A 12958-nucleotide genomic window follows, 5' to 3' on the forward strand; every position below is an offset into this window, starting at 1 on the left:
ATATTGATTATTTGTAGAAGGAGATCGGTAGGAAAACATTAAACTTCATTAGGGAATCGACAATAGATGAAACATTGAGATATACACGCTTCGATCTTTTTTCTATGCCTCCCTCATTCTACTTGAAATAAAAATGAATGTGTGTGTTGGCATAGATCAACCTGTTTTCTTTAAAACTTCAAATGTGGCACATACATATTTTAAAAATAAAAACAAATCAAAGTGATTATTTTAAAATTTTAATTCATTAAATTTAGGCTATATTTTCGATACTGCAAAAAAATTTATGAGAATCTAAATTTCACGCCATTTTAAAATTTAAAACAGTGCCTTCCTAATGATACTAATTTAATCGTCATGCAAATTTTATTCTAGATTTTGGTAATTTTTTAATTTTCCTGCCAAATAAATCAATGTCGCCTTGAAATTTAAATAATTTTCAAGGTTTCATTACATATTTAATCATGTAATTTTCTTAAATTGTTGAAAGAAAAAGAAAAAAAAGACGTCTAGTTTATTTCGACGGTACTTACTTGACGAACCAAATGAAGAGGTCTCCCCAAAACTTTCTATCATACTCTCTAATAAAGAGGTTATCCTCCTTCTTCCTCGGGAAAAGCCACGAATACCTTGCATGTCATTGGCGAACAATAGTTGAGAAATAGAAATCTTTGGCGTAAATCTAGCATTTTTATTAATTCTATCTTCTAATATGTGGGTTTTTTTCCTTGCTAATTATTCCCTGATATGTGGTTAATAGTACCCAAAACCCAAATTTGAGAACTTTGAAACAAAAATTTAATACCGAACTATTAACTGTAGTTACAAGATCACACATCAAATATCATATACAGTAGACTCCCGATTATCCGCGGGCGGGTTATCCGTGCCTGCTGCACAAAGTGGTTTTTTTTTTTTTTTTTTTTTTTTTTTATGGTTCCAAGCAAAGAGAAAATACTTTCAAAGCAAGAAGCAAACACAAATGACTGATTTTTTCAAAAAGGTGCAGTTTTACAGTTATGCTTTTGTAATTGCATAATACTTTACAGTATTAAAACAGTACATATGTATTAATTTTTCTGTGTATCCTTGACGCCTTTCGTAAATACAAAGCACTTTTCTGTTTTCATTAACAAAATGCATTTTAGGTTCGTTTTGAGTGATATACTAAAATATTAAGCGTTTGTTAAACATTTCCTGCTGTTTATTTTACGTTTCATTGTACATAAAACGATTTTTCAAAGTTGGAATGACTGTTTTCTTTTTTGCTATACCCATTTTTAGCTTTTTTTCGGATTATCCGCGATTTTTGTTATCCGCGGATAATCGGGAGTGCACTATATGTAAGTCTTTGCGTTTTTGAGTTATCACGGTTTCATGCCTGTGGAAATATAGATCAACAGATGTTCCACCCCTTGGCGGATTTGGCTTCAAATCTGGCGTCTACATTTTAGATGTTAAATGTGTGAACCAAATTTTATCCATTTATCTCTCTACGTTTTGTAGTTATTATTGTGTACTTATATTTGAAAAGACGCACAGGTAGACTTTTTTCTGAATGGATTTCGTATAAAAATAGGATAAAAATCTTCAAATTTGGTACAAGTGACAATTATTATCCAAATATCATCTGCCTCGTTGAAGGATTTTTTGAGTTATCGTAATCAGAGACAGACAAAAAGACGTAATGCTGAAGAAGTACTTTTCAAATTTAGTGATGTCAAAAATGTAAAAATTCATCAAAATTTTCTGTATTTTTCATATATAAGAAAGTAATAAGAAACTGTTTCAGTGCCTCAAAAGTAGGAAGATGGTTGAAAGGGACAATTATGTTTTGAATAGCACTATGATGAAACTGACTAATTTCCATTAAAAACATTTATGTAAACTATGCAATTGTGTACATAAACGTTGAATATACAATTGCATTGTGTAATAAACGTTATTATTAATAATTTATGCCAAAATATAAGAATAGCAACATTATATATGATTTCTTATATAAGAAAATATAACGTGGAGTACAATTTAAGAATAAAAAACGTTATTATTAATTATTTATGGCAAAATATAAGAAAAACATGATTTTAATGTTCAATAACAATTTGAAGTTTAAAAATAGGTTCTTGTCAAAATCATGGCCTATAAGTTATGTCTGAGAACTTTAAAGGAAGTTAAATACAACCAATATTCCCTGTGAACCAGTTAGTCGCTAAAGACGGCTGATTCGTAATAATTTAAATTTCCGGCCGTTATAAAGGTTCATTGTTGCTAATTGCGTTTATGGTAGCTAGAGGTCAAAAGGTCAGGCCTGTAGACGCCAACATAAACCCAGACACGAGTAAACGCAAACTTTCATTTTTATTATAAATAAAAATAAAAATAAAGACCCATGTAAGCAAACATATAAATTTCAATATGCTTCTAACCAATGTTGCTGAAGGTATTGGCAATAAAATACTCTTCTACTTACCTTTATAACATAGTTTTGTAGAGAAAACTTTTCAGAAATTATCATAAAAGCCACCTTTCTTTAATAAATCTCGACACTTAATAAATACAGCAGCAAAAAAAGAAAGTCAATATATAAAACGTTGTTCACGTGGATAATGATACTTCCAGTACATTCACGAAAGTGTCGCAATGAAGTGCTTATAATATCATTAAGATTCATTATAATGAAATCATAATGAAACAATGTTTATTACAATGAGATCATAATGAAACAGGGTTTATTATAATCTAATCATTATGATAGTTGGCAATTATGAAATCATAAAGAAACCACCAATCATCTCAAGCTTTCACAAAACTTTCTAATGTACTCTAAAATAAAAGCGTTATCCTAGAGAATGCATGAATTTAGGAATATTTCTTTTAACACTTTTACTGAATCTATCACTTGATTCTTGACGAGTATTTGGTAAGTAATACTTGGCATACGACTAATGATATAGAAAATTTGAATTTGAGTCTCAGATGCGTTTTTCCCAACTTTGAAACAAAAATTTAGCACAATACTGTACTTGTGGTGACAAAATTTCAAACTACATTTGATATATTTAAGTCATTGTATTTTTGAGTTATCGCATTTGCAGTTTTTTTAAAGTTCAGACCAAAAGGCGTTCAACCTCCTGTTGGATTTGGCTCAAAATTATAAAGTATTTATGCTGCAAATGCTAAATCTGTAAACCGAATGTTATCCATCTAGCTCACTACTTCTTGTAATTATCGTATTAAATTATATTGGAACAACCGGACAGACGAACTTCATTTGAACAGTGTTAAATATAAAGCAAAAATATTGTTAATATCGCCATGTCATATGATAGTGCGCCAAATGCGGCAACCATTCTTCTGTATGATTCTGATATATTTGTTCTTTATGATTCTTGTTCGTCTCGTTTCGTGGTTGGCGTTCTATGGTGAGCGTTCAGTCATGAATAGTATGGAACTGTTAATTAAATATTGTTGAAAGCAAATTAGTTTCATCATTTGAGAAACGAACCAGCACTCGTCGAAACTTTATAGAAAAAGTAATGCATACAGTCCATTTAGTAATCTACATTTAATATTCTACAAACAGATTTTGCTCAAAATTTGACAGAAATTTGTAAATTTGGTGTAAAGACCGTTTACCTCATTTCAACCATCTAGCTCAAATCGATTTTGAGTTATCTTTGTCAGAGACAGATGGAGGATATTTTCTAAAAAAAAGGTGTGTTTTGAACTAAGAGGGGTCTAAAACATGGAGAGTCGCCAAAATCTGGAATTCGATCTTTTTTTGACAATCAAAATACTTTATCCATACTTCCTATACAAGAAAGTAAAAATATACAATCACTTATTTGATGCTCATGTATTAGATACTGTGTTCATCTCAAAAGTAAATAGGATTATTTTTCTTATATTTTCGAAATGAAGCTTCTTCATTTTATTCCATCATTTCTAATTATAAATTAGAATACAATAGATAAAAATCGTTTGCTCAATTTTTTGAAGAGGCTCAAAGAGCAAGCGACCAGGCGAGGTGAGAAAATTTCAGTATTTGTGAAAGAGGCAGGAAAAACGGTACATTGTTCATAGCCATGTTTATATAATAAATATACATGTCTACGTACATATATAAAATTAGTGGTATATAGAGAATAAAATGAGTGGTATATATTTTCAAAAGAGATTCCGGTCTTTCCGTAACTAACAAAAAAGTTTTCTATTGTATCCTTGAAATAATTTGTTTAATAAATGAAACCATATACGAATGAAATAATAATAAGAAATTAGATAGTTTCTCTTCTATGATTGTTTTGGAGTGTTACGTTTCATTTCAAACGTCAAATAATTTAAAATAGTCAGCAAATAAGTGCCTACACGTTTTACAGCTTCGACATGGGCCTTTTCCTTCGTTCCGAATGCAATTTTGTATATTCGTTGTTGTTGTCTGCATTTTTAAATTAGACTTTGGGAGAAAGAAGAGAAAAAAAAATAACTTAAAATTAATTAATTATGTTAAGTATATAAATATAACTATACAGATGTAAATAAAAAATATGATGAAATAAATAGATAATGATATAAAGCGTTTTTGCGAAGTTCTGAACTGCAGGAGCATCGCTACTTTGAAATATAGCTAACCACTCAGAATGCTCTATCAGCATTTTTCAAGTGCAATGTAAAATAATATAATAAAAATAATATGGTATCTTTAAGATAATTTAGTATTTTTATGATAAAATTAATTTGTCGAAGTGGATTGAAATGAGTTTATTGGCTGAATTTAAGATTACACTATGATCACCATAATTGAATTATTTTGGAATAATTTCTCGCCAAATGTAACCTTGACAATTTCTTTACTGTAACCCTAAATGCCATTTGTTACCATTTCTGACAGCCATCAAAAAGGGCGGCCTTTTCGTGGAACATAATTCGTAAATAACGCCACTTAAATTATCTCATCCACAATTACTTCAACATTATTAATGTTATGTGCACTAATTTTGATGAAATATGTACATCTTATCAGAAGAGGGAAGAGGAAGTATATTAAAATACAATTTTCAAGCATCTTAAAATTATCTGCTTTGTTTTCTAACATTTGCATAAAATGTCTCAGCTATCAGTATATTTCAAATTTTTATATGATTTAATTACTAGTAATTGATGAAAAAATAATATCAGTAGTTAATGCAATTTATAATTATTTTAATTCACGTTCACTAATGAATGTATTTATAATATCTTGTTACTAGTTAAAATGCATCATTAAATGGCGGGTGAACGAAGTGATCTCAAATGAATCACATGATTCTAGGGGGTTGGGGTGAAAGGAGCAAGTAGGTGGTATAATACTCTAGTTTACATATAGAATACACTTCTGTGGTTGCGAAATTCGAACGAGTTTGTCAATTGCAGTTTGGCAACAATTCGTAAGTTTAAATTGATTGCGTGTTTAAATCAGCGAAAGTCTGGGACAACGAAGTCTGAGACGGATAGTTAGTAGCTGGGATGAATTGAAATGTTATTGCGAAATATAGCTTCAACAAAAGACTTCTGCAAAAGAGCTCGCTGTTGGAATTGTAAACGAATTCTAAAGAAACCTTATAAAGTCACAATCATTGGTTTTGCAAATGTAGAGATAAATTAATATGTCTCATTCCTTCAGACAGCAATATACCATTCAAATTCAGGCAAACCCAATCCCAAGTTTGTTTGGTCTATCTATCTATATCTATACTTATAATAAAGCTCAATGTGTGTGTGTTGGCGCTCTACAGGCCAAACCGTTTGACATACAGCTACCAAATTTGGTACATGTATACCTTGGAGGTTGGGAATGTGCACCTGGGGTTTCTTTTTTCGAATTTTTAATTAGAATTTTAATTATTAATTAAAAACTAACTTTCCCGCCAAAAAAATCTTCCATTTTCCCCACCGCCAACTTTTCCGCCAAAAAAATCTTCCATTATCCCCAGCGCCAAACGAGAAAGGCTTCAGTTTTTTTTCTCCCAACAGTAATGAGGCTAGGGTTAAAATTTTTCGGCGGATTATTTCAATCGGTTCTGTTTATTTTCTTAATGTTTGATGCATTTAAAATTAAACTTTGCTAATGAATCAATCTTTCAGATTCATTCTGAAGTACTTTTGAATTAAAATAAAACAGAATAAAGGAAATTAAAAATTTCTAATCCGCATAGCGTTACCCCAACTGGCGTAGAAAAAATCACGTATTTGCGTTACGTAACCGGCGAAGAAAATTCACGCATGCGCATTCTGTTCTGATTGTTGCCATGACAACGTTATCAATGGATGATTTAAATTATTTTTGGGTTAGTTGCATGCTTTTGTAAGTAAATTGTATTTATGTTAGTTATATATTTTTTGTATATGCTTATAGTTTTAAGTACATCGTTTTTTAAGTAGTTTTTTTAAAACCTGTTTTCAACCGTTTATTTTAAACGATTCGTTTTATTTTCTTCGTGTTCGATGCATTTTAAATTTAATCATTGTTTATTAATCGATCTGCTCATAATGAATCTAAGAAAATTTTGTTGACCAACTCTTGAGATATTACATAAATTAAAAAAGATATTATTTAGTGCCCATAAAGTTTAAACGCTGAGTGACTCTATTTTCAGTAATCAGATTATAAAAAAATGCTTTGTTTCAGTAAAAAATATTATTATATTAATTGAAGATAAATTCTTCCCACTTTAATTTTAAGCATAAATTCTACCGTTTTCAACCGTTTATTTTAAACGATTCGTTTTATTTTCTTAGTGTTTGGTGCATTTAAATTTAAACATTGTTAATTAATCGATCTGCTCATAATGAATCTAAGAAAATTTTGTTGACCAACTCTTGAGATATTACATAAATTTAAAAAGATATTCTTTAGTGCCCATAAAGTTTAAACGCTGAGTGACTCTATTTTCAGTAATCAGATTATAAAAAAATGGTTTGTTTCAGTAAAAAATATTATTATATTAATTGAAGATAAATTCTTTCCACTTTAATTTAAAGCATAAATTCTACCGTTTTCAACCGTTTATTTTAAACGATTCGTTTTATTTTCTTAGTGTTTGGTGCATTTAAATTTAAACATTGTTAATTAATCGATCTGCTCATAATGAATCTAAGAAAATTTTGTTGACCAACTCTTGAGATATTACATAAATTTAAAAAGATATTCTTTAGTGCCCATAAAGTTTAAACGCTGAGTGACTCTATTTTCAGTAATCAGATTATAAAAAAATGGCTTGTTTCAGTAAAAAATATTATTATATTAATTGAAGATAAATTCTTTCCACTTTAATTTAAAGCATAAATTCTACGGGTGCTAACAGAAAATGAGAGAGATACATATTACGTTATGACTGAAGGCCTTTATAATATTATGAATAAATTATATGATAATCAAAATTTGAAGTTTTAAAATATTTTGACGAAGAAGCTATTAAAGTAGAAATTGCATAAAATATTTAATTATTAAAATTTTAACGAACATTAAGATTGGCGAACCGGCTGGTCACCAAAGGCGGCTAGTACTTATATAAAGTTCAATGTGTGTGTGTGTGTGTGTGTTGGCGCTCTACAGGAAAGACCATTTGACCTACAGCTACCAAATTTGGTACATGTATACCTTAGAGGTCGGGAATGTGCACCTGGGGTTCCTTTCTTGAATTTTTAATTAGATTTTTAATTATTAATTAAAAACTAACTTTCCTGCCAAAAACTCTTTTCATTTTCCCCAACGCCAAATGAGTAAAGATTCAGTTTTTTTTCCTAACAGTCATGAGGCTAGGGCAAACATTTTTCGGCCGATTATTTCAAACGATTCAGTTTATTTTTTTAATTTAATTAAAAATTAGACATTTTTAATTAATCGATCTTTCAGATTCATTCCGAAGTACTTTTGAATTAAAATAACATCGAATAAAGGAAATTAAAAATGTCTAATCTGCATAGCGTTACCCCAACTGGCGTCATTGAAAAATTCACGCATTTGCTTTAACGTAAGTGGCGAAGAAAATTCACGCATGCGCATTGTGTTCTGATTGTTGACATGACAACCATTATCAACGGATGATTTAAATTATTTTTAGGTTAGTTGCATGCTTTTGTAATTAAATTGTATTTATGTTAGTTATATATTTGTTGTATATGCTTATAGTTTTAAGTACATCGTTTTTTAAGTAATTTTTTAAAACCTGTTTTCGATCGATTATTTTAAACGATTCATTTTATTTTGTTAGTGTTTGATGTATTTAAAATGAAACATTGTTAATGAATCGATCTGTTCATGATGAATCTGAGAAAATTTTGTTGACAAATTCTTGAGATATTACATAGATTAAGAAAGATATTCTTTAGTGCTCATAAAGTTTAAACGCTCAGTGACTCTGTTATCAGTAATCATATTATAAAAAAATGCTTTGTTTCAGTAAAAAAAATATTATTATATTAATTGCAGATTAATTCTTTCTACTTTAATTTAAAGCATAAATTCTACCCGATCTAACAGAAAATTAGAGAGATACATATGACGTTATTACTGAAGGTCTTTATAATATTATGAGTGAATTATATGACTATAAAAATTTGAAGTTTTAAAATATTTTGATGAAGAATCTATTAAAGTAGGAATTGCGAAAAATATTTAATTATTAAAATTTAAACTAACATTAAGATTGGCGAACCAACTGGTCGCCAAAGGCGGCTAGTTGTAAATAAAGTGTAAGGCAAATCTGTTAAAATTTTATTTGAGGCTTAACAACCTTGTTTTTAAGCATATATAGACTTCTTAGGGATAAAATATTTTGATTTGGTGACTATTGTTGCTCGAAGGTGAGAAATATTCAGTTGTGTGTAGAAGGAACTGCTTCACTGCTTGAAATTTGTTTGACATAAAGAATTTGGATTTTCAGCCATTCTAGAATAACATATTTTAGTTTTCAAAATTCTTTCTGAGAGTTAATGTAAATTATTTTGTAATCTGAAAATGTTAATTTTAAAAATTGATAGTTTAGTTATTAAAAATAACTTATAAAGTAACTTATAAAGTAAAAATAACTTAAAAGTATAACTTATAAAAATAACTTTAATAATTAAATAATTATGAAATTTGTTTAATTTACTTTTAATTTAATTTTAAATTTACTTTTAATTATTCTTGTACTGATAATTTCTCTTTTCTAGCAGGAACACATGCTGCTACATGCGAAGCACATTGTGATTTGATATCTTTACATTTTTAGGTAATTTTAAACTATCAAATTCTAATTAGCCTTCGTTGGCGACTAACTGTTCACCCTATATCTATATAATTAACCTGTCTGGCAGAACCAAAGAACCAGCCACAACCTATCGTCCAGCTACAAAACACTGCGACGATTTCACCAACTTTTGTTTCAAATGAAAGTTAATAACATCGCGATACATCATCAATAGTCGTCTATCACCTTTTTTTCTCCATTTTGAATGATATTGAAAAATTAACAAAATAACCCTTAACTTCAATAACTGAATCCATTTCACCATTTTTCATCGGCAACCATTATGGACACTTTGCAAGCATAGTTAATGAATCAAAAAGGTCTCTTATTACAATACATACACAAATTAAAAGGGTGCTTTATTTTGCTAGGAAGTTTTTTATTAAAATTGGTCAGGAGATCATTAATGATATATATAGATGTCATGACTCTGTATATGAAATTAAGATTTTCAAAACTCGTCTAATAGTTGGGGTTGGTGAACTCTGTCGTTGCTTATCTACAAAGACAAATTACAGTGAAGTAGAATTTCTGAATCTTATTCAAAATAAATTGCCGTGAAAGACAGCAGGCATTATGACATATCTAGAGGTCCTAAGCTTTCATATGTAATAAAAATCTATATAATAGACTTAGTGGCTAGGATTTGGTAATTAGTTCTTTATTTCCCTTGTTACTTTAAATATATAAATAGTATCGTTTGCAGCAAGATTCTCTAATTTCGTTGTTTCACTCTCCTCTTTCAGAGCGTCTAGACTTTCAGCAATTTATTTAGTTTTTTGTCGTCTATAGCTCATCCAGCAATACCATTATCATGGGGGGGAAAACATGCGTAATTATATTTATTATCATGTAAGAATATCATTTTGTTTTGATTTGGGGTTTTTGAAGCCTCAAAATGCACGGGTAGAAAATTGGTAATGTTTTGCTTTTAGGGTTATTAGAAAATGATAAAGAAAGTTGTCATATTTGGTAACTTATCGTTAATAAAAAGTTACAAAATTTGTTAACAAAATTTAGAGCGAATGTTTGCCATGTACCCGATTTTTCTGTATGGCCAATAAAGGCAAGGTCGTAAGAAGTTATCGGCTGAAGAACACAGACAACAGAATGGAAATGAATACGAAACAGTGAGATGAGGAATCGAGGGTTATATAATATATATATAAGTAACCAATTTAAAGTAAGAAATATTTTGAAAACGAAATTAAAATTAAAGCGAAACGAAATAGTTTTGGAATCGCAACTAAAAATTATTTCTTATTCAAACTAAAACCAAAAAAGGAATAGGAAAAACTTCATAGTATTTAGAGAGCGCAAATGCAGCTACTTTTAAAACACAGATGAATTAAGACAAAAGTATTAAAATCAAGTTAATAGAAAAATCAAATAAACCAAATAAAAAAAGAATCCGTCCTGAAGACTTTTCAAGGGTCATCCTCAAGCACGGATTCAAAAAAAGGGATTTTTTTCTGTGAGGGAATGCAGACAAGACAAAAATCCCTTTTTTTGAATCCCTCCCTTGAAAAAGTCTTCAGGTCGGATTCTTCTTTTTATTTGGTTTATTTGATTTTCCTATTAACTTGATTTTAATACTTTTGTGTATATATATATATATATATATATATATATATATATATATATATATATATATATATATATATATATATATATATATATATATATATATATATATATTATATATATATGTGTGGGAAGCGCTGACAGATCCCGTATCCTGTATGGCGCCATGCTGGCCATGTTGCGTCACGTCATTAATCACGTGATGCTTTCCCGCCATTATGGGCAGACGAGAGTTAGGCAGTGAGACTGCAAGACGTGTAGCTCACGCTCATGTATCTTTTATGTTCTATGTAGTAATGTTTTGTCCTTTGTGCTTTAATCTTAATAAATATATTTCACATATTAATGCTGGTCGTTGCCTTTTCCCACATTTTTGGGGGCTCGGCCTTTCTCGTGAATACCCCTAGCAAATCCCGCCAAATTGTTGAAAAGCTGTGGACGTTAGTACAATTTAAGACGTTAAATTGATGCTAAGAATTTTGATAAGAGTGGATTTTTGCCGTGGATATTTTAATGGACGTTAGTGCACGTTTTGGATGGATATGATTCAAGTGGAAACGTTAAAGGTTCATTTACTTCGTGTTCTTGTGCAACTGTGCTGACATATACTGGCTGCTTTAAAAAAAAAAAAGGAACTTTTAAGAGTGAATAATTCGACTGCTCCCAACCAGGTAGGCGCAATTTTTTCCCAAGTTTGTAATTTATAGTATAGTACGTTACTTTATTCCATTCTCCCTTTAAATTTTAATCCCGAGTGAATGTGCATTAGTTCTGTTTTAATTCATTACAATGTCTTTAAAACTAGGCGATATTGAATTAATCGCTAACTCCCTTAAATATGCAAAAACTAATTCCGTAAAATTGCTTAACTCTGTGTTAGGTTACAGTAATTTTGACCATTCTTCTCGAAAAAGAATGAGAAATTTTGAAAGATTTGAAAATTTAGATGTAGAAAAACATAAACAAGAGTTGTTGAATAATTTTTCTTTATTTGATTTTATCTCCGTTTCTGATTTATTACATTTAGAAGTAAACGAAAGTAACAAAGATGATTTGTGTGAAAATATTTTTAAAGCCCTAACAAATTTAAATGAATTTCAGAACTCGCTAGATACTAGTTTTTTATCGGAAACAGAAGAAAAACCTTTGTCTCCTCAAAAGGTTTCTCAAACCGAAAGTTCATCTATGAGTAATAATTCTTCCTTCCCCATCCCCGTAACTTCAGACGAAACATTAATAAATAACAGTCAGGCATTAATTACTGGCGCCAAAAGGGAATCACTCGAAAATGATCCCTCGAATAAACAAACGATGAATGAAATAAACCTTCAGTTTTGTTTTTTATTACGCGATCTCTGTGGTAGTAGCAGAAACTTCACAGGAAATGATTCCTATTCGATTAAAAGTTTTTTTTATGATGTTGAAGAGAATTTTTCTCTTTTTCCTTCTTTAAGCGAACAACAAAAATTAATCTTTGTAAAGAGATTAGTTTCCGGCGCAGCTAAATCTTTTTTATTCTCTCAAAGAAATCTAAATTCCTATCATGCTTTTAAAAGTGCATTCATTAATGAATTTTCCGATAAAGTAACTTCGATTGAAATACATAAACAACTAGAAAGACGTAAAATGCGCTCGAATGAAACTTTTATGCAATATTTTATTGCCATGCGTGAAATTGCGAATCAGTCTGAAACCCTTATTGATGAATTTTCTGTTATTCAATACACAATAAATGGGATACAGGGTTCTCCTTCTGATAAAATTATTCTTTATGGTGCAAAATGTTATTCTGAGTTTAAAGAAAAATTACGAATTTTCGAAACTATCGTAAGTGCAATGAACGCAAATAATTCAAAGATGTCGTATTCTAGATATGCTAATGACGGCCAAAGACGTGATACAATATATAAAATCCCTGTCCAACAAAGAGAATCAAAATTGAATCTTAGTAATCCGACTAACAGTAAGACGCGTTGTTTTAACTGTAACGATTTTGGACATATCGCAAAGTCTTGCCCTAATCGTAATCGTGGTCCTAAATGTCTTTCTTGTAATTTTTTCGGACATAAATCTTCCGATTGTCATCGTACTACTCGGAA

This window comes from Argiope bruennichi, chromosome 1 (genome assembly GCF_947563725.1).
Source record: "Argiope bruennichi chromosome 1, qqArgBrue1.1, whole genome shotgun sequence".
In the NCBI taxonomy this organism is placed as follows: Eukaryota; Metazoa; Arthropoda; class Arachnida; order Araneae; family Araneidae; genus Argiope; species Argiope bruennichi.